The sequence below is a fragment of the Grampus griseus genome (genome assembly GCF_964374135.1).
Source record: "Grampus griseus genome assembly, chromosome: 3".
Classification (NCBI taxonomy): Eukaryota; Metazoa; Chordata; class Mammalia; order Artiodactyla; family Delphinidae; genus Grampus; species Grampus griseus.
Window position 1 is genome coordinate 131,463,224 of NC_139019.1, and position 26,743 is coordinate 131,489,966.

At 40.3% G+C, this 26,743-nt stretch overlaps 1 protein-coding gene across 3 annotated transcripts in view; it reads left to right on the forward strand.

The window, feature by feature from the left end:
- The window catches only part of SGCD (sarcoglycan delta), a 410,168-nt gene that overhangs the window by 32,554 nt on the left and 350,871 nt on the right, over positions 1-26,743 (forward strand). The window lies entirely within an intron of this gene.

Below are 26,743 nucleotides of genomic sequence, written 5' to 3' on the forward strand. Positions count from 1 at the left end.
ATTGAACTCCTCATTTTTGCCAACTAGAGCTGGCTTTTCTGCCATAGTGTCCTCTTGAAACCCCTCCACCTTCAGTGTTTCATGGGAGACTAGGTTTTAACTGGGTTGCCTCATGACTTGGTCTCCTTCTACTGAAAGCTTGGAAATTGGTCTGAACAGGAAAAGGTGGTACACAGAGGTTAGGAGAGGCTGGGCCAGGTGAAAGGTGCAGAGAGGGGAAGCCAAGATTAGGCCGAGGTCATCTGTATGTGTGATAAAGGATTCCTGTTCCGGACCTCTAATCCCAGGGCACAGAACTTGCTTTACATACCAGGTCCATCCTTCACTGGATTGGGCTAGGCCTAACACACACAACAGGGTGTATTGTGTATGTTTTTGTAAAAACTGTGAGCTGGTAAGGATGGGTTTTAAGAACGATTCCTCTGTACTCATCTTGAGCTGCCCAGAGATGGATATATGAAACAAGGATAAGATCCTTAATCTTTAACAATTCTGAGAGAACATCAGCTTCCAGAGAGACCATCAGCGATGGCTTCTTGGTGGTTCCCAGAGCCAGTATCCTGCCCTGCTGCAGCAGTGATTAGTGTCATGGTAGCTAAAGGAGAAAAGGGGGTGTCGTTTACGTGCTGTGAGATCACTGCAAACCGACCTCACTGTGTTGTAATGGGGCAAATGCAATAGAATGCATTGGGTGATGTGTGTCTGATCCTGGGTTCTTGTCTCCCCCAAGTGCTGCCCCCCTCTAGCTATTGTATTTGTCTGGGCTTTGTAGGACTTCACAAGTAGCTGATCTGGTGGTTGCTAGGTGGCCTAGTTTGCGTAAATACAATGAGTTGGTCTTCTGCATGTTCTTTTGAGGTTTTATTGTTTACAAACTTCTTTTTATATTGAGAAAAATAGCCAAAGCATCTTTGACAAAGGGTCTGCACCAGCCAAAAAGATCTGAAACATAGCTTGTGGGCCCCCCTTCTTGAAGTGGGAGGTCTTGAACTACACTTTCTTTTGTGTCCCCCTTCCCCTGTTTCCCATTTCAAACAAGATCTTCTGTCCTAAAAACTGGATTCCTACCCACTCTCCTTTCCCCCTTTGTGCCTCCCCAAAATAGTCCATATACCTGTACGTTTAATTTGTGGGGTGTCTGTGGTTAAATGACTTGTGCAAAAATCCTGAAGAAGCTAAGAACTCTCCATCCCTTGTTCCCAGTCTCCTGAGCCATGATGTGATTCATGCCAGACAGACTGCTGTCTTTGGATGGATTAAAACCTACTTTAATCTCTAATCCTAGGGTAGAGAGGAGCAATGAAGGGGCCTTCCATGTAGAAAGTGGGGTTGGGAGACCACGAAAGGAAAGATGAATGTTTAGGCAAGTCACTCAGGAACTTACATGCAGGTGCAAGAAACTTAAGTTGAAGTGGCCACAAGATTGTTTAATAGGAGATGGACGAATGTAATTCCATGTTTACTGCTAGAAACCAAAGCTTTGTGTGAAATCTTGAATTTATGGGGAAGGAGGGAGGGTAGAAAAGCATGTACCTTTCCCTCATCCCTTCCCCTCGTTACTGCAGGAGACTGAGCCCCCTTGGGCTTTGGCGACCCCATCTGGGCAGTGTTTATTTGATGGTTGATTTTGCTGTGCCAGGTACTTCCTTTCCCATTTGCTATCATTTTGTAACACACATGCTGACCCTTTTCCCTTCCCCTTCTTTTCCTTGGGAAAATACAATGAATGAACACTTACTGGTACTGAAAAAAATTTTTCATTTTTTTTTGTGATTCTAGAATTGAGAAAAATAATGTCAGAAAATCTCCCTGAAAGTATTTCTGTCTTTTTCCATCACACTTAGCTGCTCACACGTGGAATTTTTAGGTATTTTGGGTCATGCAGCTGTGAACTCTGAATGGCTCTCAGAAATCGGAAGTTGTGACCACATCTTGGGGATTTCTGCACTCTTACTGAGGCATTAAGCAATAATAGGAGAGAAGTTCTGAGTCCTAAGAGGCATATTACCACTGTGAACTTAAGGGTCAGTCCTTCCACAGCAGACATGACCTTATTCAGACTGTAGAAAGAGACACAGTCATGAATATGAAGTTTCAAGTCACTTGGGTTGCCTGTGTCACTAGTTAGAATTTCTAAGTTTAGAGTGGCTTTGTAAATACTTTGTCTAGAACTGATTGTCTAGTATGGTATTAAAATTAAGTCACATGAAAAATTCAGTTCCTGAGTCACACGAGCCATGTCTCACACAGTCAATAGCTACATGGGGTTAGTAGCCACAATCATCATCAGAGCAGATAGAAAACATTTCCACCATTGCAGAAAGGGCTTTGTTACAAAACAGGTCTAGAATCCGCAAGCCTACCTCTTAGATAGGTCTTGGAGAGCATGAAACGCCAACATGGACAGAGAAGTTTTTCATTTCCCTCTATACAACAATTTGTGCCTTTTCTTTCCATGCCCTGGACAGTTTTTAAGACCTGGAGCCATAGGCTTAAGGTGGGAAAAACCACCTTAAAAACCTCAAGGCCCCAAAAAACCCTCAATTTAACAGAAAGGTTCTCATAATCTGATGAACAGATGGCCGCAAATAACTACATTTCTAGCAGCTTTGTTCCTTTTCCTCATACCCGTTCTCTTGCTCCTCTCCTCTTTTCAGTATTTCTTCTCCAGTAGGTAGTGAGGCTGTGATAGATTTTTCATCTTCCCAGTGAGGAGCAAGGTGGACCTTTGATGGGTGAAGGGCTGTATGGAGCAGGAAGGGTCAGGGACCGCTTCTGAGCCTTATTCTTCAAACCTGTAAAATATGCAGTTTGACCAAATGATGCTCTACAAATGGTCCTCTACAGCTTATATAGTTTCTAATTAAGGGATCCTCCTATACTCTTGGACTCAGAATGAGAGGCTGAGTTGCTTTTTCCTCTAAAAGTGTGTGTGTATTTATGTGTGCCCACACTATATTTAGTTAGACAAAAATCCAAGATGCTAAATACCAGGAAGTATATCTCATGTGCTGTTTTTTTACTTTCTCATCTTAACCCATTCAATTATTTAATGAGTAATTAGTCTCATTATCTATTGCTGTGCAGCAAACCACCCCAAAACTTAGCAGCTAAATATAACAGTAATAATTTATTTTGCTCAGGACTCATCAGTTGGGGCAGAGCTCAGTGGAAATGGCTTCCCTCTGCCCCCATGATGTCTGGCACCTGAGCTAGGGAGACTCCAAGGCTGGGGTTGACTCAACAGCAGGGGCTAGAATCATCTAGAGTCTTGCTTACTTATGTGTGGGCAGTTGACGCTGTCTGTGAACTGTGACCTCTGTAGGCCAGAACACCTACACGTGGCTTCTCCATGTGGGCTAATGTGGGCTTCCTGTTCTCATGGTAGCTGGGTTCCAGGATGCATGTTCCACTTAAACGAGGTAGAAGTGCCTAATGCTGTTATGACCTAGACTTAGAAGTCAGGTAGCATCACTCCTACATCACTCTGTTAGTGAAGGCAGACACAAAATCCTGTCTAGATTCAGGGGGAAGGCACACAGAATCCCCTCTACATGGGGGAGTTGCAAGGTTCTAGAGGAGCTTGTAGGATGGGAGATTGTTGTGGGTTGAATGGTGGCCAAAAGATAAGTCTTCAGCTTAATCCCTGGAACCTGTGAACGTTACCTTCTTTCACCTTTACTAGGTTAAGGATCTTGAGATGAGGATATCATCCTGGATTATTTAGGCAGACCCTAAATCCAATGACAGGTGTCTTTATAAAAGTCAGGCAGAGAAATATTTGACATAGACAAAAGAGGAGCAGGCAATATGACCACAGAGGCAGAGCTTGGAGCGATGTGGCCATGAGGAATGCCCACAGGCTCTGGAAGATGGAAAAGGCAAAGAAGGAATTCCCCTCTGGAGCCTCCAGAGGGAGTGGAGCCCAGCTGACACCTTGGTTTCAGACTTCTGACATCCAGAAATGTGAGAGAATGAATTTCTTTTGTTTTAAGCGATCAGTTTTTGATAATTTGTATGGTGGCTTCTGGAAACGAATGCAGAGATAGGGTTCTGGCCATCGTTGGAAAGTACAGATGGTCCCCAACTCAGGATGGTTCGAATTACGATTTTTCAAGTTTATGATGTTGCAAGAGTGATGTGAATGCAGTAGATCCAGTTTTTAATTTTGAGCCTTTCCTAGGCTAGAGATGTGTGGTACGGTCCTGTCTGGTAACACTGACCTGCAGCTTACAGCTCCAAGTCAACCATGCCATCACAAGGGCGAACATCCTATATAGACTTGCACCCATTCTGTTTGTCACTTTTAGTGCAGTATCCACTAAATTACATGAGATATTCCATACTCTATTATAAAACAGGTTTTGTGTTAGATGAGTGTGCCCCACTGTAGGCTAGTGTAAGTGTCCTGAGTACATTTAAGTTTGGCGAGGCTTAGCTGTGATGTTTGATAGCTTAGGTGTATTAAATGCATTTTCGACTTAAGATATTTTCAACAGATGGTGAGGTTTTCGGAATGTGACCCTATTGTAAGTTGAGGAAGATCTGTACTATGTGCCACACCACCACCACCACCAACTGCTACAGACCATGCACACACCACACGTACTGAGCGCAGTGCTGAGTGCCCACCTGAGTTCTCTCTTCTTTCCTCGCAGTGACCCTGTGAGGCAGGGTGCTATTATCTCCCATTTAGCTATGAGGAAACTAAAGCCCAGAGCTTGATTAACCTACCCGACTTCTTCAGCTAGTGAGTAATAGGGTTAGTATATAGTTTTTATGTCTGCATACATACTACACATACAAGGACATATTACGTGTACATATACACGCATGTGTACAAATATGTCGAACTCGAAAATTTATGCTTTTAACTTTATTCAGAAATGTTTACTGTCAAAAAATAAAAATGTGTCATAACCAGTAATGTATTTACTTGCAGAATTTTCAGTGGCACTGCTGGTCATTGTGTAGCTAGGAATAACAAGGAGTGGACATTTTAAAGCTACTTCAGTACTGGTTCAGTCTTTGACTACTTCAAGCAGTTTTAGTTTCTTGAATACTTTAAGGAGTCACACTAACTACAGAACCAGCACCTGTGTTATAAGAATCATGGTTTGGTTGCCTTTTGAATTACTTTTCTGCCTTTCCTAAGCCACATGTGAAATCATCTAACTAAATAAGGAGTTGCTTTGATAAATAAGGATTTAAAGAATGGGAAAAAAAATCCTCGGTAGGATCATAGCCTTTCTATATTTAATAGAGAAACCTTCTAACTGGAATGCTTGTAGTATACATAAAAGTACGCGTATTAGTCAGCCTTTAATTATCGGTCAGCTTTATTAAGTGGAAAACTTCTTAGCATCTCCTAACAATTGATTTGCTAATAGTAGATGCTCTGTGTTTATTGTTACAGGAGGAGTTAGTGAGTGGAACTTGGGCTCAGCTTAAGCCTTTTTCAGTGGAAAACAATACAGTTTAGAGCACTGAGTCATTTAATAGCCACTTACTAAGAACCTAATGTGAGCAGACACTGTGATGGAGCCCTGACATGTGGTTCCCGCCACAAAATCTAACAGTTAAAAAATCCATAAAATCATTATCATCACCATGTGGGCATAATCATCACTTAATTTCAACAAGCATTTTTAGGTGCCTACAACTTACCGAGAGACACAATAAAAGAAAAAAGAACTTCATTCTATCCACATAACATCCCTTAGGTTTGTAAACGTTCTTGGCACCTTAGAAAGTTGGTTCACATCTACTGTATTTTGTGATTCTCTGCAAGCATCCCCATGGGAAAGATATGGCAGGGGTAATTTAATTTTACACTTTTGACTGAAGGGGCAGCTGGGGATCAGTGATCGGTTTAAGGTCTCATGCCTAATAAGTACTACAATCAACCCCCCGTTTTAGAAAAAATAAGAATGAACAGTGAGCAGTAGAGCTCAGCAGCAAATACCTTTTGCGGACTCAAGGAAGTCGTTGAGCCAGGGCCTGTGGATGTGTGGTAAAAGACTCGGCACATTTTCGTCCCTTAGCTAGCCGTCATATTTGGGTTGCCCAACGGCAGGGAGTTTTGACCATTAATACACTGACTGTAATCGGCCATGTTAAGCAAGCATGTTTTCTCTCTCTAACAATTAAAAAAAAGTACTCTTCCTAAAATCCAAAAATAGAGGGAAATGATCATTTGGGTCACTCATTGGGTTAAACCAATTTCATGCCATACATAATTGGTTGCTGTTTTAGAAGTGAATGGTTTATGGCTCACATAAGCAATTTTATATATTCTTAATTGAAACCTGCACTGCCGTTGTTGGCAAGGAGGGTTCCACGAGAGCAGAGATGATTTGTGTCTTGTTCATTCACTGGTGGAGAGCCTTGGGCTTCTGACTTTTGCGGTTGTTTTTGGAAAAGAATTTTCTGGTCCCAGTTAAGTGACTGGTTTCCGTTTGAAATCTTCAACTCTGTAAATCTCTTGTTAGTCTAGTTACTATCTGTGACAGCCTAATGAATGAGTAACAGTCACTTACTCAACAAACGTGTGTTGATTTCTTCCTGTGGGCCAACCACTGTACTGGGTACTGGAGGTACAGCAGAGAACAAAAGTAAATGCGGTCCCTCCTCCGAGAGCTTGGCGTCTGGTGGGGAAACTTGATCACGTGATCAAACAAATAAATGTAAAAATGCCACTATGCTGAGTTGATGCTGTATGAACGTATAGAGGGGTGATTTGGCATAGCCGAAGAGGGGGCTTCCAAGACAAGATGATTGTGTAACCGCTAAAAGTGAAACTGAACAACAGAAAAAGAGATGGTGGCAATCCAGTAATGTTGGATGTGGATTCCTAGAACATCTGATGATAGTAGCTCCCTTTGGGAGAGGAGTTGGGTGGGGGGTGGGGGGGAGGTGGGATCGGAGGACAGATGGGAGAGGCCAGCAGAAGGCAGCTCTCCCTTGCTTTACCATTTTCTATTGACCTTTTGCAAGGAGAATATACTTATGTAATAACTTGTGAGATTCAAAAAAGTAAAAATAATGAGCTAAAAGGAAAAGAGAAGAAAAATCATAAATAGAAAAGAAGTAAGGGTGTATCATGATAGTTGCTTTCTTTAAAGACCCTTTGACTACATTGTGGTTGAATTAGGGACCTCATCTGTAAGGATAAATACAGACTGGAATTCCTCACCCTTAATTACAAGCACTTTCTGCGTTAAAAAAAGGGAGGTTGTTTAGAATAAGTCTTCTGCTTTTTTCATTTGGCTGCTCGTAGGTACATTAACTGCAGGATTTGCAAATAGATTATTGTCATTAGTAGGATGACTTGTATTGAGAGCTTATCCTGTGCCAGGCATGGTACTGAGCAACTAACAGTGGGCGTATGATTTCATCCCTATTACAAACCTGGAAGATGGTTCCTGTAGTTATCTCCCTTTCCCAGATGAGTGAACTGAGGCTTAAAAGAGTGGTCAAGTCACTTTTCCTACGGTTTCAGTAAATGACAGAGCTGGGATATGAAGGAAAACTGAACCTAGAACTCCTAACAGCTGTGCCATACACCCTCCCATGATACTTTGCAGGCTGAGGCGTCACTGTTCCTCAGAGCCTCCAGTCCCCATTCTTGTGGTATTATTGGGATGGTTCAAGGAGTCAACAGCAAGGGCACATGAAGAAAGCTGATGGTCTGTAGTATCTCTCCACTGATTTCTAGAACCTTCTAAGTATCCAAACATTAGGATAAATACTTCTTACTCCCAGCTGGTGGTATGCCTCCTACACAGTATATTGAGAAATTGTCTTCTCTTTGTGTTTTCTAATGGACCTTATTGATTCTCTTCTCTCACATTGGACGAATCACTTACTGAGCTTAGAGAGGTTCAAACGCCTCACATCAGCAGACTTAATTACATGGGAGCAAATCCTCCCAGTCTAGACTGCCCAGCTTCTTGGCTCATTTCCCATCACACTCTCATTGTCCAGAGTTGTTCTGATGCCATGCTGCCAACTGATGCTTTGGAAGGATCCTGATGTGTAAAAAAAAAAGTGATGTTAGAGAAAGCGGAGGTGTGGTTTACAGGCTTCAGAGAAGACAGACCTGGGTTCAAACCTCAGCTCTGCTACTGGTGAGCCAAGTGCTATTGGAAAAGGAGCTTAACTCCTTTGAGCTTTGCTTTACTTGTTTGTAGTAATGGGATTCAGAAGTTGTGTTAAAGTTTGGCACTAACCAGAAAGTAGAGCTTGGTAGACACCCACAAATGCTTACTATTATTATTGTCAACTTGAACACTTGGAGAGTCACCTTACAAAGAGGAGAAGAGGATTCATTTGCTAAAATTCAGCACAGAGTCATAAGCTCGCTTTCAAAGAAATGACTAATGGAGTCTTAAAAGCATATTTAATGTGGGTGTGGCTGAAAAATCATCATTGCTACAAGAATTACAGTCACTCCAATATTTTTTTCTATACACATTATTGCTGATTCAACTTGAAACAGAACTGTGTGAAACACAGGAAACGATAACCATGTCAGAGGATGAGACAGCCAGAAAGAAGCAAACTACTAAATAAACAACATAATTATGTATTCTGATATGTCCTTTGAAGGAAATAAAGAGAGAGATGTGATACTTTGTAATTGGCCATGGCTTGCTTCAGACCCAGGTCAGCATATGCATCTCTGGAGAGGTGAAGTTTAGTAAAAGCCGGAAGAATGGATTGTGACAGCCATGAAGAGCTGAGGGAGATTCCAGGCATTGGGAGAGGCAAGTTCAAAGGCCCTGATGGGGAGAAGGCATGGAGTAGGCAGTCCCCTATGGAGGTAGGAAGACGGAGTCACTCTTCAGTATTCACTGTAGGAAGGTGCACCCTTGAGAGAGGCAATGAAGGAACAACACACTTGCACTTGGGCCCCTGCTCTGCCCCATGTCATCTACGAGAGGCCATTTGACCTTTAATGGCTTGTTCCTGATTTGTATGATTTGATGCTTACTCAAGGTGGTTCAGAAGTCTCGCCCTTTCGGAAGCCCTGTGCCTTTGGCTGGTCTATTCAGAGGCAGTACCCGCTGTCTGTCCGGAAGATTGATTGTCCAAATGCCCTGGAAATATTGGTGATGGCATGATGGCTGCTAACGTCATTGGCCGGCCTCTGAGATGGCACAATCATAGAAAACTCTTCAAGAAGGAACACGTTGGAGAGCAATTTATGAATATACATTCCATTTGGTTTATTGCAGAGTCCACAGCAACCTTAAAGTATTGTAAATGGGCTCCACTATCTAATCAGGGAATGCTAACAGTCTATTAATTGTCATTTCTGATTATTTGCATTTAATTAAGGGGTACTCTTGAGAAAATGAAGGACAGCCTAACCTCAAACTATGGCTTCACATCTTGGATAATTGAGTATAATTTCTGTCTGTGCAGCTTTCCTAAATGGTTTATTTCTCCAGATGTTTCCTAAAAACTATGATTTTACCTCTTTCCTTCCAGTGGATGACCAGGGATTTCTCGTAAAAGCTTATATGGTTTAGTTTTCTCAACTAAATTAAAGCTTAATTAGCCAAAAATCCATATCTATAAATAGTTTATGAAATTTATACAAGCATAATTAATTTCAGTTAATTGCATAAATAGCTTTTCCATGCAGACAGTGATCTTTTCTCTGCTGACCTCTAAACGTCAGCTTTCAGGTTATCTATGTTTCTAGGCATCCCTGGTAATGCTAAATCAACTTGCATAATTCTAAAAGTATTACTCTCTCCTTTGATTTATGACTTTTATCATGGAAGTCAGTGATTACCTCGGCAACTCATGTTTCCTATTTTGAAAATGCAATGAAAAAAGTGCACTAGAATAGCATTGCTTTTGTTTTGATGGAAGCCCAAAAGAAAAATTAGAAAAATGATTTTGATAACATTCTCCTAAGGCCACTAGTTCTCATAAAGTTACCTAGGCTTTTTTAGTCTATTTGAATGACAGTTCAAATTACATTGATCAGCGACATGTCAAAAAGAGTAGCTATTATGTTTTAAATCTCCTGATATTTCCAGGATTTCTCTTCCTGAGAAGAATGATGACTTTACCATACACTGAGGCTGATTCTCTTGCTGCAGAAGCTATTCCCTTTGCAGAAGTCTTTAGAAAGCCATTTTTAATCTTAAAGAATTATTCCCTAAAAACATAACCTTCTCACTTGACTGGAAATTAAACTTTCTTATTAGTTCCCTCATTATTTCCTTAAAAAGTCTTGCATATACATTGAGGATGGTGAAATTCTCTCTTTTCCTCTCTTCCTTCTTCATTTTCTGTAATGGAGTGGTTATTGATTTTGGAGCTCTTTCAGAAGACCCAGAAGCTTCTTTCCCAGGAACACCCAGCAAAACTTGCCATCTGTCTCACTGGCCTGAATGGTGTCACATGCCCATCTCTGGACCAGTAACTGTGGCCAGAAGGCATGATTATTATCGTTCGCTTGGACATGAGTCACAAGTCCCATGCCTAGTACCCAAGGCCTGTGCAGAGAGGTATGAAAGCAGAATAAAAATGAGGGTCATCCCAAGTGAAGTGATGGGGATGGTTGGAAGGTAATCACAGGTGCATCTCACAGAGCTGAATTTACTGCATTTTTCTGCGATGATAACAGCAGAAGCCCGGGGAGCCTCTTGACTTTAGAGTGACTTTTGCTTCAAGATGGTCAGTGTATGTGAATTTCGAATCTGAAAAGTGCTATTCCTTGCTGTATTTCTCCAAGGTTCATTAACAACCAGTATTATAGAACCAATTCAAAAGGAACATGTGTTCAGTGACTATCTTATTATTAGCTTCAGGGCTACATTTTTTTAAAAATGCATAATGAAATCCATGGAATATTTCAAAAGAATGTGGCACTTTGCAAAATTGGCTTTGGGGGCTGTGCCTGGCTTAGAGTTGGAAGGAAAAATGTCTGGCAGTTGCATGAATTGGAAAACCTTTGGTCTGTCTCTAGGCTGCAGTTAGCCATAAGCAGTTGAAAAAAAGAGAAATCCAGAATGTGCATGACTTTCAGAGGATCTGTAGAGGTTCAATACCTTTTTAGTCTTGTACACAGACTCTAGGAAGGTCGTTTTCCCCTGTGGGTATGAAGACACCCTCCCTACCTTTGTCGGGGTTTTGCTCGCTTCAGAGGATAAGAAATGGGAAGTGGCTATTGTTAGTGACAAGATAGTGCTTCAAGAATAGCAAGGGTCACTATTCCTTCTCCCTAAGGATTGGTAAAGCACAAGTACACACGTACTTGGTAGCTTTTCCTAAATACCTATCATTACCACTTTCTTTCCAGAACCATGTGGAGTCTCATCATCATTAAAGTCAGGACACTTGAGTTATGGTCTGGGCTTCGTTACAAGCTTTGGGACCTTGGGTACACTACTCGTCCCCTCTGGGCATCCTGGTCCATGCTGATAAAATGGAGACTCTCAAAGGTACACAGGACCAAGTTATATCTCAGGTAGCTTTTATCTTTGGAGTTGTAAACATCTGGAAGGGGGAAATGTAGAAGAGGGACTTGTGGTTTAAAAAGTGCATCTTCGGGGCTTCTCTGGTGGCGCAGCGATTGAGAGTCCGCCTGCCAATGCAGGGGACACGGGTTCGTGCCCCGGTCTGGGAGGATCCCACATGCCGTGGAGCGGCTGGGCCCGTGAGCCATGGCCACTGGGCCTGCGGATCCGGAGCTTCTGCTCCGCAACGCGAGAGGCCGCAACAGTGAGAGGCCCGCGTACCGCAAAAAAAAAAAAAAAAAAAAAAAACACTGCGTCTTCCTTAGCTTCTCTGAACTATCTACTTAAAATGTCTAAGATAAAAAAAATTAGGAATTATTCCATCAACAAACTAGGGGTGACAGTCAATCTCTCTGACCAAACTCTTGGAGGAGTTTTCATGAACCTTTAAAGTTTATGGAACTGCATTAAAGGACACAGTTAAAGATACTGTATGTTAAGTCATCAGAAATAGAGAATTCCTCCCCTTATTAGAAGTTTCTTAGGAGATGCTTTAATTTTGGACCTGTATTTGTGCCCTGGATGCAAAATCCACTATCAGTAGCACCTGGAAAGATGAACATTTCCTCTTCTTTTCTTTGTGGTTGCTGTTTTTGAGTCAGTCTGCTCTCAGTTCTCTAACCCCACAGGGAATACACACACACACACACACACACACACACACACACACACACACACAATTACACATGCATGTGTACATGAGACACAAATGCATACATATGTGCACAAATACATGTATATAGACATACATACATATACACGTTTATACATACACATACATGTGTACACACATACATACACACATATGTATGCATACAGCTATATATATACACACAGACATATATACATAGACCTACACACAAACTAGTAAGAGGCTACAATCCCCCAAAACAACCTCCAGAAATAGGAAAGAGCCAAGGCCTCCTGTGTTTTGGGAGATGCAGTTCCCATGTAGAACAAGGATTCGTGAGTAACCAGGCAAACTGGAAAAAGTTGTCCTTTATGAATTTCCTCTGTTCGGAGTGTGAGAGATGAGAACCTTCCCGTCACCTGAAGGAAAGTTGAAGCTATGGATGTGAGAAGGGCGTTCAGTCAGTGTCCATGGGGACAGAGTGTATACCCGGGAGCAGCATCGCACCCAGTTAGGTCTTTCCCCTTGGTGTGAAATCAGGCGATATGGAGCCTCTGGAAGAAACTACATGATAAAGAATAGGAACACCATCCTGAAGATGTGAGAAAAAGCACCCTGCTGCAAGTGATGTACTTTACAAACCAGAAGGATTTAGAAAACTGAGGGGCAGGTGGTGGTAAACGGCGGAAAGGTCATTGTGATTTCTCTGTGGCAGAAGAATGGAAATGTGTAAGGACAGGTCAGGCAGAGACAAAAAGGTCGTAGAATCAGGGAAAATGACATAGAAAACACTGTAAGGGCAGTAAAAGGGCAATAGTGAAATTAAAACCCACCACAGAGTCAGCAAAGAATTCATACTGAGAAAAAGTAAACCAGCTAAGTGAAGAATAAAAATGAAGTGTTTTCCCAGAATGAATAAGGAAGGAAAGTGACAAAGTCAAATAAAATAAAGATTATTACGTAGTGAATAGAGAATAGGTTACAGAAGATTTTTCCAAGAACCGGAGAAATTCCCGAGGAGCAGACGAGAACTGAGACTAACATATCGAAGACATAACTGAGGAATGTTTTTCTTAGCTGGACATATTTAAAGGTTTCACTGAGAGCCAGATTAAATAAAAGACAGCCCCACCCAAATACGTCCAGGCAAAATAGATATTTCCAGTGTAAAAACAGAAAAATCTTAACAGAAGAACAAAAATCGTGCTGATCAAAGGCTTCTCTTTTAGGGTAAAGCAGAAAACAATGGAATATCTAGACATTTCGGAAGGTAAACATGAATCCCAAGAATGTATAGTCAGATGAGTTGTTTACCTTATAAGAAGAAAACTGAGATGCTTTCTGACTAGTTCTTTCTGAAGTTCAAACTTCACAAAACATACTTTGTACCTTCTCTGTTTGATCCAGCCAACTTAAAACTAAATACAAATGAAGAACCCCTAAATGAGAGAGTTGTGATATAAAATAACTGATGGGTAAGTGTTAAAACCATTTACAGGTGAAATATTTCTAAATGTTTTCTGAAAATTATAAGATACAATTATAAGCAGGTAAAAAAAGATGTAATATTTAAATAATCTAAAAACTTGTATCCAAGATGTCAGAGTACATCTACAAAGACCCGAAAGCAGTAGATAGGGGGTGTAGGGAGGGGACAGGAAGATGTAAATTTGGGCAAAGTTCTGTGTATTACATAGGCACAATTTTAAAAACTACCATTTCTGTCTTCACTTTGACAGTAAGCAAAACGTGAACTTAAGAATGTTAAAAAACATCTTCAGTGTGTATTTCTTCTAAACCTGGGGCAGGCGGGGAAGAAATTGTAATTCAAAAGCCACGGATAGAAAGCACTAAACTGACAAACAAGCATGAAGGTTATTCAGATTAATTTAAAAGACTCCTCAGTCTAATTAAATTGCTAACTGTAACATGGAAACAATCATGTAGCTTCATGGCATATCTGAATACGCAGAACACCATTTAGTCATAGACCTTTAATGAGAGAGGGTCATTTAGACATTCTGCATGGCTTCCTCATACAGTATGGATGCCCCCCCCAGCCCCGGATTTGCTGTGCAGCAGCCCTGGTGACTGGTCGTAACCATAACCGGGTAAGATAGTTAGAGGCAGGCTCGGCCGTGGTGGAGCCACTGCGGCAATAGTGTCTGGTGTGTTCCACTCTACTGTGGTTGCTGTTATAAACTAAATAGTTTCTGGTGATGCCACTTGGGCTTGGTGACGCAGCCTGAGCATTGTGCCAGGGATAAATAGCGTGGCTTATCTGAGCGAAGTTTGACCTTCAGAAATGCTGTGGAATGTGTACCCTTATGTGGAAACAATTGTTCTTAGTTCTTTGGCACTTTAAATACTCTTTTTTTTTTTTTTTTTTAATAAGGAGCTTCTCAGGAAACACTAAGACTCATTCCAGCTTTTACTGACCCAAAACTGGGATTTCTCTTCAGTGGCTTCCACATGAATAATCTGTACTATATGCTTTAGTACATAATTATATTTTTTATTTTTTATTTTCCCATATGAATTGTCTCTTCCAGGGAAAACCTCTCTCCTAAAAAGCAAGAGGACAGGCTTCTTTTTTGCCCACAGAAATTTTCTCATTCTTTCGGGGCCTCGGGAGCATCATTTCTGAAATGGCAGAAACACTTCATCTGCCTAAGGCAGCGGGGTGGACCAGCGTATCCCCTGGGACTCCTTCTAGCGCCCAGGTCTTAAGTGTGTGTGGGTGGCTGTGGGGAGGAGAGAGGGTTTAGGTTTAACAAAAGAGGTAACAATATTACCTGCTTCATGACAAAGGCTATAAATGGATGATTTCTTTACCCGGCCACCCTGCCCCAAGGCCTTAGAACTGAGTTGTGAGCATAGTTGATGCTCTATAGAGACTTGGGTTTGTGATATTTTATTTCCTTATGCCACCTAAGGACACAGGAGTAAATCGAAGAGGAAATTGGGGGCTTTGGATTAGGAGTCAAGAGATCCCACTGGCAGATCTGTATCTAATGTGGCCTAAGACAGTCCACTTAGATTCCTCTGGGTTAAATTTCTGTTTGTGAAATGAAAAGTTTGGGTTAGATCAGGAATTATGTGCTGGTAGTTGACCAAACTGGCTAGCCAAGTGTGTTATTGGGCCTTCAGGGTGTTGTCATTTGTTGTTGTTTTTGTTGCTTGTTGTTAATATGGGAAGCCTTCAGAGGAGGTGCATGTGCCTTGTGTTTCCCCACAGTCCTTTCCACCCCCATCCATGCCACTCATCTCTGTTTGCACTGTTAGCCCTTATAGACATCTGATAGTCATCTAAAAAAACAGGTTCTGTGTTTCTAACATTAGCTTTTCTGCTCTGCAAACTCTGGTCAGTGTGCAAAGGTATTTTTAATAGACTTTGGAGGTTAAAAACTATTTGACTAATTAGAATGGATTGATATGGAAAAAAATGTCAACCTAGGATGACATAGCAGAGAAATTCCAAATAGGTTTTAAAATGGAAATAGAAAAGCCAAATCCATCTACTTGTTTTCAGGTGCCTTCTCTTCATAGTCATTAGTTTGGCCCGAATGACACCAAAATGGTCCTAATGGCCCCAGTCACAGGAGCTATATTACAGGTTTGTGTAACTTGGTTAAATTCTTTTCTGATTTAAATTGTTAATGATTCAGCATTTCATGGTCTGAGTCAGGTGCTCTCAGAGGGCGCCTTCCTTAAAGGTCAGTCATTCTCCAGAAACCTGCCTCCAAGATTAAGATTGTAGATTCTGCTCAGTGACCTTGGGAGAATAATGATTTATTAGAAACAGGACTCAGGAAGCACTGCTCTATGGCAGGAGACCCCTGGTTGGCAATGCCAGGAAAAGCAAAGAGGCTGGTGAGAAACAGGATTGCTGGGAGGGGTGGGCACTATGGGATTGAGGATAACTCTCTAACAGAGGGTTGCTAATGAAGAACGTGGAGCATTCCTTGTGTGCCAAACACAGTTAAGAGCTACCTTGAAAGAAGCCTAGGAAGTAAACGCTATTATCACAAAATAAAGGATAAGGAAACTGAGGCTTGGAGAGGTGAAGTAACCTGCCTGTGTAAGAGTGCTTTCAGAGTTTGCATAATATTTCATGAAGAACATATAACTATTCTCTGCACACCAGTGCCTGATGAATGATTTATGCATTTTATTCATTTATTATGATGTTATAAAACTGAAAATAAGTTTCCAGTAAATGTTGACATGAGAACCCTTTTGTCACCTGCATGGGATTGTCAGTATGAAATCCACAAGGCTGAAACATACACATTCCAAGAGGGAGTGCAGGTGGATGCATGATGCCTTTTTATTTTTGGACTTCTTAAAGAGAGATCATTTTATGACATTAATAGAAACCAAAACAAAAACAAAAAAAAGGAGGGGGTAGATTTTGTGAACCAACTGAACAAGAGTGATGAGAAAGTGGAATATTAATGTAGTCAGCAAACCGGTATGTATTTAAAAATAATTGGATTCTACTTCCTAATATTCAGTGGAAGGCCAATAGAGGATTTATTGTATTTTTTTCCCTACTTGCAAACCTCAAGTGGATGATTCATGTACTGGAGGGAAAAAAACAATGATTTTTTTTTAATGACATGAAGTTACCAGTTTAGATTTCTATTTTTACCCTACCCTAGTCCCTGAGCATGTTTTTCCCTTATTTAGGAAACCTACAACTGCAAATATGTCCAATTCATTTTCTTGCCTTTCTGCTAAATATAGAGAACAATGCCTATATTGCCATGCCTGGAGATTATTTCAAGCAGGACTGAGATCAATTCAAACAGATGGTCCTCTGCTGTTTGCATCATACAAAAACAGATTTTTTTTTTTTTTTTTTTTTTACTTACACTGGAAGATGTTTGTTTTGGGGAATATTTTTACAATGTAGATTGATTATTATATACTAAGACAAATATTTTTAGGGTTGATATAGGGAAACACTGTTAATTCCTTTCATGTTGCTTGTAAGGGGTGGAAAAGGAGAAGGGCTGTAAATCTAGGACATGTTTGGCTTGAGTTAAGGTTTCCCCTTGGAGCCCATTTTTATCCAGGATGAGAGCTACAGGCAGGAGAGAAGAGAGAGACGGAATCGTCAGGTGTATCACATCCCTGCTGTTGAAATTGTTCCTGTAGGGAAGCGGGGAGGTGAGCCTGGAATCAGGACTCCAGTCTCCTTTTTTGGTCCCTAACGAAGTGCCTCCAGAACCCAAGGTTTGTAGCGCTGACTCTGAGTCAGCATTTTGTCTCTCCTAGCACTAGAAAATTTATCTCCTTTTAAATGGTCCCCTGTCTTTCTTCCCTTCCTCCTGCATTTTGACTTCAACCACGGTCACTCAGGCCCCCTTTAATCTCATCTAATTCCTATTGGCCTCTGCAGGCTTGGCCTTGCCCAACTAATCCTTTTTAAGTGCCACTTTACTGTGTCACTCCTCTCCTCAAATGGTCATCAGTTCCTGATTGCCAACTGTATGAACATGAAATTCCTCTGCCTAACTTGGAAGGCTCCCTAATCAACCTGCCCCTCCTGTTGTCCAACTTTTCACATTCTCCAAGGAATGTTCCTCCATCCCCTTCGGATGATGTATTTGTGCCCCTGTGATCTCCATGCCTTTGGGCCCTATGCTTAGTCTATCATTGAACTTTTTTTTTTTTTTAATGTGGGAACATTTTATTGATTGATGTGTATTGGAAGCCTAGACAAGCATATTACAGTAGCATTATTTAAATAGTTATTTACTTTGTAATGTTTAAAATATTTGCTAGAAATTTAAGAATTAATATTTCTTTTAAAGAATACCTAGAATCATGCTTACTTATACTTCTATGTATTCTTTTAAAAATATTTTATTGGAGTGTAGTTGATTTAAAATGCTGTTAGTTTCTGCTGTACAGCAAAGTGAATCAGTTATACATATACATATATCCACTCTTTTTTAGATTCTTTTCCCATATAGGTCATTACAGAGTGTTGAGAAGAGTTACCTGTGCTATACAGTAGGTCCTTATTAGTTATCTATTTTATATATAGTAGTGTGTATATGTCAATCCCAATCTCCCAATTTATCCCTCCCCCCACTTTTCCCCCTGGTAACCATAAATTTGTTCTCTACATTTGTGACTCTGTATCTCTTTTGTAAATAAGCTCATTTGTACCATTTTTTTAGATTCCACATATAAGCAATATCATATGATATGTGTTCTGTCTGACTTACTTCCCTCAGTATGACAATATCTAGGTCCATCCATATTGCTCTAAATGGCATTATCTTGTTCTTTATTATGGCTGAGTAATATTCCATTGTATATATGTAGCACATCTTCTTTGTCCATTCCTCTGTTGATGGACATTTAGGTTGCTTCCCTGTCCTGGCTATTGTAAATAGTGCTGCTATGAACGTTGGGGTGCATGTATCTTTAGAGTTATGGTTTTCTCTGCATATATGCCCAGGAGTGGGATTACAGGATCATATAGTAGCTCTATTTTTAGTTTTTTAAGGAACCTCCATACTGTTCTCGATAGCAGTTATACCAGTTTATATTCCCACCAACAGTGTAGGAGGGTCCCCTTTTCTCCACACCCTCTCCAGTACTTATCGTTTGCAGATTTTTTGATGATGGCCATTCTGACTGGTGTGAGATGATATCTCATTGTAGTTTTGATTTGCATTTCTCTAATAATTAGTGATATTGACCATATTTTCATGTGCTTTTTGGCCATCTGTATGTCTTCTTTGGAGAAATGTCTATCTAGATCTTCCACCCATTTTTTCATTTTTTTGAGGGGTGGTGGGATATTGAGCTGCATGAGCTGTTTGTGTATTTTGGAGATTAATACCATGTCAGTTGCTTTGTTTGCAAATATTTTCTCCCATTCTGTGGGTTGTCTTTTCATGTTGTGTATGGTTTCCAAACATTAAAAGCATCATACACCATGATCAAGTGGGATTTATCCCAGGGATGCAAGGATTCTTCAATATACACAAATCAATCAATGTGATACACCTTATTAACAAACTGAAGAAAAAAGCCATATGATCATCTCTTTTCTGCATAGATGCAGAAAAAGCTTTTGACAGAATTCAACACCCATTTATGACAAAAACCCTCCAGAAAGTAGGCACAGAGGGAACTTACTGAAGTTCCAACATAATAAAGGCCATATATGACAAACCTGCAGCAAACATCATTCTCAATGGTGAAAAACTGAAAGCATTTCCTCTAAGATCAGGAACAAGACAAGGATGTCTACTCTCACCACTTTCATTCAACATAGTTTTGGAAGTCCTAGCCATGGAAGTCAGAGAAGAAAAGGAGTCCAAATCAAAAAAGAAGAAGTAAAGCTGTCACTGTTTGCAGATGACATGATACTATACATAGAAAATCCTAAAGATGCTACCAGAAAATTACTAGAGCTCATCAATGAATTTGGGAAAGTTGCAGGATACAAAATTAATATACAGAAATCTCTTGCATTCCTATACACTAACAATGAAAGATCAGAAAGAGAAATTAAGGAAACAATCCCATTTACCATCGCATCAAAAAAAGAAAAAATACCTAGGAATAAACCTACCTAAGGAGGCAAAAGACCTGTACTCAGAAAACTATAAGATACTGATGAAAGAAATCAAAGATGACACAGATGGAGAGATACACCATGTTCTTAGAATGGAAGAATCCATATTGTCAAAATGACTATACTACTCAAGACAATCTACAGATTCACTGCAATTCCTATCAAATTACCAACGTCATTTTTCACAGAATTAGAACAAAAAAGTTCACAATTTTTATGGAAACACAAAAGACCCTGAATAGACAAAGCAATCTTGAGAAAGAAAAACGGAACTGGAGGAGTCAGGTTCCCTGACTTCAGGCTGTACTACAAAGCTACAGTCATCAAAACAGTATGGTTCTGGCACAAAAACAGAAATATAGATCAATGGTACAGGACAGAAAGTCCAGAGATAAACCCACACACATATGGTCACCTTATCTTTAATAAAGGAGGCAAGAATATACAATGGAGAAAAGACAGCCTCTTCAATAAGTGGTGCTAGGAAAACTGGACAGCTACATGCAAAAGAATGAAATTGGAACACTCCCTAACACCATACACAAGAATAAACTCAGAATGTTTTAAAGACCTAAATGTAAGGCTGGATACTCTAAAACTCTAAGAGGACAACATAGGCAGAACACTCTCTGACATAAATTGCAGCAAGATCTTTTTGATCCACCTTCTAGAGTAATGAATATAAAAGCAAAAATAAACAAAGGGGACCTAGTTACATTTAAAAGCTTTTACACAGCAAAGGAAACCGTATCATTGACTTTTATAGAACAAAAGATAAAAGACATGTTGATTATACAACCTATCTTTCATATGTTGAATTTTGACTTTCGTATAGCCACCGACTAAGATTTCAAGTTATTTTATGGTGACTGCCAGTTTCATGTCCCCATCAGTTTTGCACCATCATTGTAAAAATACACTGTCTTTAATTCTCTCAATACTTAGAAAATAAAACAGCTAGTATGAATGACGGGCAGCCAAGATCTCAAGACCTTTGAGACACAGTTGGGCACTGTAGGTGTGTTGACAGTGGTGAACTTGTATTCTTTACCGGGGCCTTTTTAAAAAAATAATTAATTTATTTATTGCCTGCATTGGGTCTTCATTGCTGCACATGGGCTTTCTCTAGTTGCGGCGAGTGGGGGCTACTCTTCATTGTGGTGCATGGGCTTCTCATTGTGGCGGCTTCTCTTGTTGTGGAGCATGGGCTCTAGGCACGCAGGCTTCAGTAGTTGTGGAGAGCTGGCTTCAGTAGCTGTGGCTTGTGGGCTCTAGAGTGCAGGCTCAGTAGATGTGGCGTACAGGCTTAGCTGCTCTGCGGCATGTGGGATCTTCCTGGACCAGGGCTCAAACCCATCCACTGCCTTGGCAGGTGGATTCTTAACCACTGTGCCACCAGGGAAGTCCCTACTGGGCCGTTTTTGAACTTAGTTAGCTGGTTGTGTGAAGTTATAATGGAAAAGAGAAAAATTAAAGAACATGGTGAAATGTAGGGAATGTATCATTGAAGAATGTTCAGAAGATATGGCATAGTGGGATTTATGTTTTGTAGTATCTTTATGGTGTGTTTATCCATTATTTGAGTTGCTTGATTTACTTTGACATCTTTACTTTTAACAGATATGTGATGTAATGAGGAAAGAAGGTCTATAGTCATCAAAAATGGGGAATATTGTTAATATTGTTCTCACCTGTCATCTCACCACTCCCTTCAGTTCATGAAGAAGCTATTAGTCAGGGCTCATTTGATTTACCTTCTCCAAGAAGCTGTCTTCAGTTGCTTTTAGATTTTGCCACCTTCTCAGTTTTGGCTCCTCGGGACTGATAGTAGTATAGATCAGCACAGTTAATATTTTCTTATGGACTACTTTGTATATATTTCTTGTCAGTGATGTATACACATCAACCAATAATTTAATTCCTTGGACATGGGGATAACAATTGACCCGAAAGATGCCTGCTTTGGGGAAACGCAGGGCTATTTTAGCTTGTTACCTCAGAACTGTGGGTCTTAACTTTGTCTCCTATGAACTAAATATTTTGAAACTTTAAAACAGCATTCAGCATGTTGTCAGGGTACTGAACACCTGCAGTTTACTACTCGTTGGGTATTGAAGTTTATTTTGTTCATTTTTGGCGCATCTCTTTCAAGCTTCAAGATCTTTGAATGGGGGTTTTGTGTGTCCTTATTCTGTTCCCTTTAGGGAAGTCTAGAAAGATTTCAGTCATGTATCATTCTTTACCCTCGTGTTTTCAGCCTGAGATACCCTAATGAAGATGACACTTCATAAAATGTAGAGAAATGCAGTGATTTGCATCTTCTTGTACCAGCCCAGAGGGATGGAATAGCGATTCTTAATCATTAGAGATATTTGGTGTTTAAATGCACAGTTAGCAGTCAATCGTAATTTAGTTGTCCAGACATGAAAGTAGAATTCATTTATGTTGGTGTTAGTGTTCATGTCTTTCAGATGATTTACAGAAGATAATTTCCTCTCACAGATATCTGTAAGGGAGGACACTTGCCAATTCAATTATATTTCCAATTTCCCATTTCTTTTTCTTTAACCTCCAATAATTCTGCAGGAGTTTTAAAGAAAAACATGATCTCATATTATTTTTATATCTATCGTTAGTCAGTGCTAATTTTAGTTTTAATGTTTCCTCTTTAGCGTCTCTTCTTCTATTGATCTGGTAGGAGTTACCTTTAATCACTTAAAAGTAAGTAATGCATTAAGACCTCCCAAGGCTAGTCTATATTTGGAAAAATCACTCCATTTAAGAATTAATTCAACAAGAGCCTATTACACTTTTCACTTTGGAAATTCACCAGGAATTTTTTTCCATCTCTGTGAAAGCATTTACTGTCCAGAAGAAATTAGGCCTAATTTTAGAGAATGCCACAGTGAGCAAAAGTCCTTTAAATTTCCAGAAATCGCCAGGACTCTTGACTATAATGTTTAAGATTCACATAATTTCAGTACTGAAAGAAAATGAGTGGACAGCAGTTGTAATCAGAAGACTCCCTCTTCACTTCAGATATCTTAAAGCCATGTAAACAGTAAAATGAAGCACAGGAAGTGGGGGTGGGCTGTCGTTAACTGAGGCCAAGAGGTGTCATCCTTTTGTGGATGTTTTTGTTTGGGTTTGTGTTATGTCTGTCTGTAGCTGTCAAGAACGCATCCCCCAGTGGTCAACGTGGAGAGGTGGGCCTGGAAAAGACTACTCAGACTGTGTTGTATCGGTGAGAAAGTAGAAACCAAGAGCTTAGATACCTCTTTCAGGATGCTTTGCTGAGAAGGAGACTAGAGAAATTGAGTAGAAGCTGGAGGAGATGTGGTACCACCTGACCTTTTATTTTTGTTTGTGACAGGCAGAAACTGATGCAAATGGTACCATGTGGAGAATAGTGATGTGAGAAGAAGAGTGAACAAAGGCCTCAGGAGGCAAGAAAGTGTTCATAATGCAAAAGGGCCCATCAGCGACCTCAGGGTTCAGGTTGTTCATTTCACTCCCTAGCCTGAAATCTCTTTTTGACTCTCAGTGGCTTCCTTACCCAGAAACAGTATCACAGAAGATGTCTTTGGAACAAGCCCACCCATGCCTGGCTTGGTAACAATAATTGGCACTTGGAGATCTTCAGATCTGTGGAAAAAGTGATAAATGACCAAAGCAAAAGTAATCTGTGGGGTAATTACCGCCAGTCACCTTGACTAGGTGGCAAAATATGAATGCTTTTCTTCTTTTTCTTTTTTAAAACATCTTTATTGAAGTGTATGTAATTGCTTTACAATGTTGTGTTAGTTTCTGCTGTATAACAAAGTGACTCAGCTATACGTATACATATATCCCCATATCCACTCCCTCTGGTGTCTCCCTCCCACCCCTCTAGGTGGACACAAAGCACCGAGCTATCTCCCTGTGCTATGCGGCTGCTTCCCACTAGCTATCTATTTTACATTAGGTAGTGTATATATAAGTCCATGCCACTCTCTCACTTCATCCCAGTTTACCCTTCCCCCTCCCCATGTCCTCAAGTCCATTCTCTACGTCTGCGTCTTTATGCCTGTCCTGTCCCTAGGTTCATCAGAACCTTTTTCTTTTTTAGATTCCATATATATGTGTTAGCATATGGTATTTGTTTTTCTCTTTCTGACTGACTTCACTCTGTATGACACACTCTAGATCCATCCACCTCACTACAAATAACTCAATTTCGTTCCTTTTTATGGCTGAGTAATATTCCATTGTATATTTGTGCCACATCTTCTTTATCCATTCATCTGTTGATGGACACTTAGGTTGCTTCCATGTCCTGGCTATTGTAAATAGTGCTGCAACATTGGGGTGCATTGGGGTGTCTTTTTGAATTACGGTTTTCTCAGGGTATATGCCCAGTAGTGGCATTGCAGGATCATATGGTAACTCTATTTCTAGTTTTTTAAGGAACCTCCATACTGTTCTCCATAGGGGCTGTATCAATTTACATTCCCACCAACAGTGCAAGAGGGTTCCCTTTTCTCCACACCCTCTCCAATGAGTGCTTTTCTTCATCAGCAGCTATTGAGTTTTCATTCTCCTCCTAAAGCAACAGAAACCTAGCAAATTGTTTGTGACCTTTGTTTTTCAGTGGTTGGCCTATTCGTGGATAGAAAAAGAGAGAGAGACTCTTTCTGATTTTTGCTAAAAACAAAGCAAAATTAGATATTTTTTAAAGTCTGGGTTGTTTCTTAAAGTAGAAGCCTCCTGTATGAATAAATAACACGAAGCAAGCAACACTCTTTTTGCCCACCAAACAGTGACTACATCCGGTATAAGAGCCATTTGAAGTCAAAACTCACAGATTTTCCTGCTGGTGGCATTCATGTCTGAGAAGGCCAATTTTAAATAACCATGCATGGCGTGTTTGAAATGAAACACAGCCACAATGAATACTGAACCCACATACTATAGGACATCCCTCTTCACACTCTTTTCTGGAAATCTTTATGTGTACGTGTTCATGTATGTGTAAAATACCAAATTTAGAGCACAGTGGCAGGCAAAGTTTCTTATCACTTCCCCCCCCTTCCCTCCCATTCTTTTCCTCTCTCTTTCTTCCTTTCCCTCCCCCTTTGCTTCTCTCGACCCCCTATGTGCTTTTCAGAAAAAAACAGTTTGAGAGTGAAGCAAAGATACCCATGTCCCTCTCCTTTTAAATATTTCCGTGTCTATTTATTAAGAAAAAAGATATTTTCTTACATAAGAGAGTAAAATAATCAAACTGCTCCAATTCTATTAAAATTGCTCCCATTCTATTGTCTAACCCACAGTCCATATTCAGACTTTATCCACTGTCCCAGTAATATCCTTTCCATGTTTAAGCAGTTTCTAAAGTATTAGTAATGTTATCTGTGGTCCCCTAGTCCCCATTATAGTCACTCAGAAACTTTGAGAGAACACAGGATGGTCACTCTTCTGTAATATCCATCTTGAGACTAAAGGCATGCTGTGTTAGCATTCTCCCAAGTGTGCTTCATAAAAGGCTTGCTCCAGGAAATACTATAGGAAATAAAGATTTTGAGTTCAAAGTTGGGGAAAAGCTCATACAGTACTCACCCCCGCTCATTCCGTTTGCTCCTTGGAGATTTACGCAGTGCTTTGACTTATAAAAGGCTCTGAGCGCTTACATACTTATACCGTAATGAAACCTCATTATTTGTTTAACCCAGAATTTGTCTAATTTAGCGATCATCTGACCAGTGTCTTCAACTACCTACATCATTTAATATGGGAAATCCTGTTCTACATTTTCACAATATTTATTTTACTTTAAAAATGTATTCCTCTTTTATTGTTTAATTGTGGGCTAGTCAACTTTCTCTTGGAACCCTGAAAATGACTGTAATATTTTATAACAAAAAGTGTAAGATCTAGATTTAAAATATTCCTGATTTATCCTGTATATACAATCATAGACATAAGATCCATGACTTCACAGCAGTGCCTTGCTGTGAGAGACAAAATCTAGAATATTAAACAGATAAACCCCATGTTAGTGAATAACAAAATTGTTTGTTTCTCACTCACCGGGAATACAGTGCAGAGTGGGGTGAGTGCTCTGGTCCTTACAGTTACTTAAGGACCCAGGCTGAAGGAAATGTCGCCATTTTTATTGCAACGGCTTCCCAAATCACCTTGGGTGTTGCCTCCACCCAGCAAAAGGGGAGCGAGTGAGCACAAAGAATCGTGAGGGAAATTTGCCTGAGACTGGCCTGTATTATTTACACATGTGTTCCACTGATGAGAATCCAGCCACCGGACCGTGACTGTGGAAGAAAGCTGGCTGTGCTATTCCTGGCTGGGTAGCTGCTTCCAAATAGCAGCTCCAAAATAGGAAAGGTGAACCTAAGTTTTTGGTGGAAAAACTAGCTGTCTCTACAAACCTGCATTTATGCGTATATAATTTGTGATTGTTGCATATCTCTTGGTGCTGGAACCCTTTATCCTTTGTTCTTACAGCTGTCCACCTAGGTCTGGTCTCAGTGTTCCTATAAACGTCCAACAAGACAAATGTTACTCTCTATTATGCAGTTTTTTATCTCTATGTGAATGGAAAAGTGTTGTATCTTGAAAGGTCAGAGCCTTGAGAATGGGCTATCCTGTATATTTCAGGCTATAGGCAACATTCTTTTACAGAGGTGGAGAGCCAGCAGGACTAAGCACAGGCAACAGAGCACAAAGCTTACTGGTAAAGGAATAGATTCAATATGGAGTCAGGTTTGTTCTTTGTTACAGGAACCGTGTGGCCTTTGAATCTCTAGATTTTACTTTGGTCACATATTGGCCAGGTATGAGATGAGAACCGAAACTGATAATCATTGGAAAATAATGACAAAAAGAAAAAAAGATAAAGCTCACTTTCCCAACTGTTTCTCATAAGGTATACACATCTTTAAACTACTGCAATAGAAGATAAAACATTAC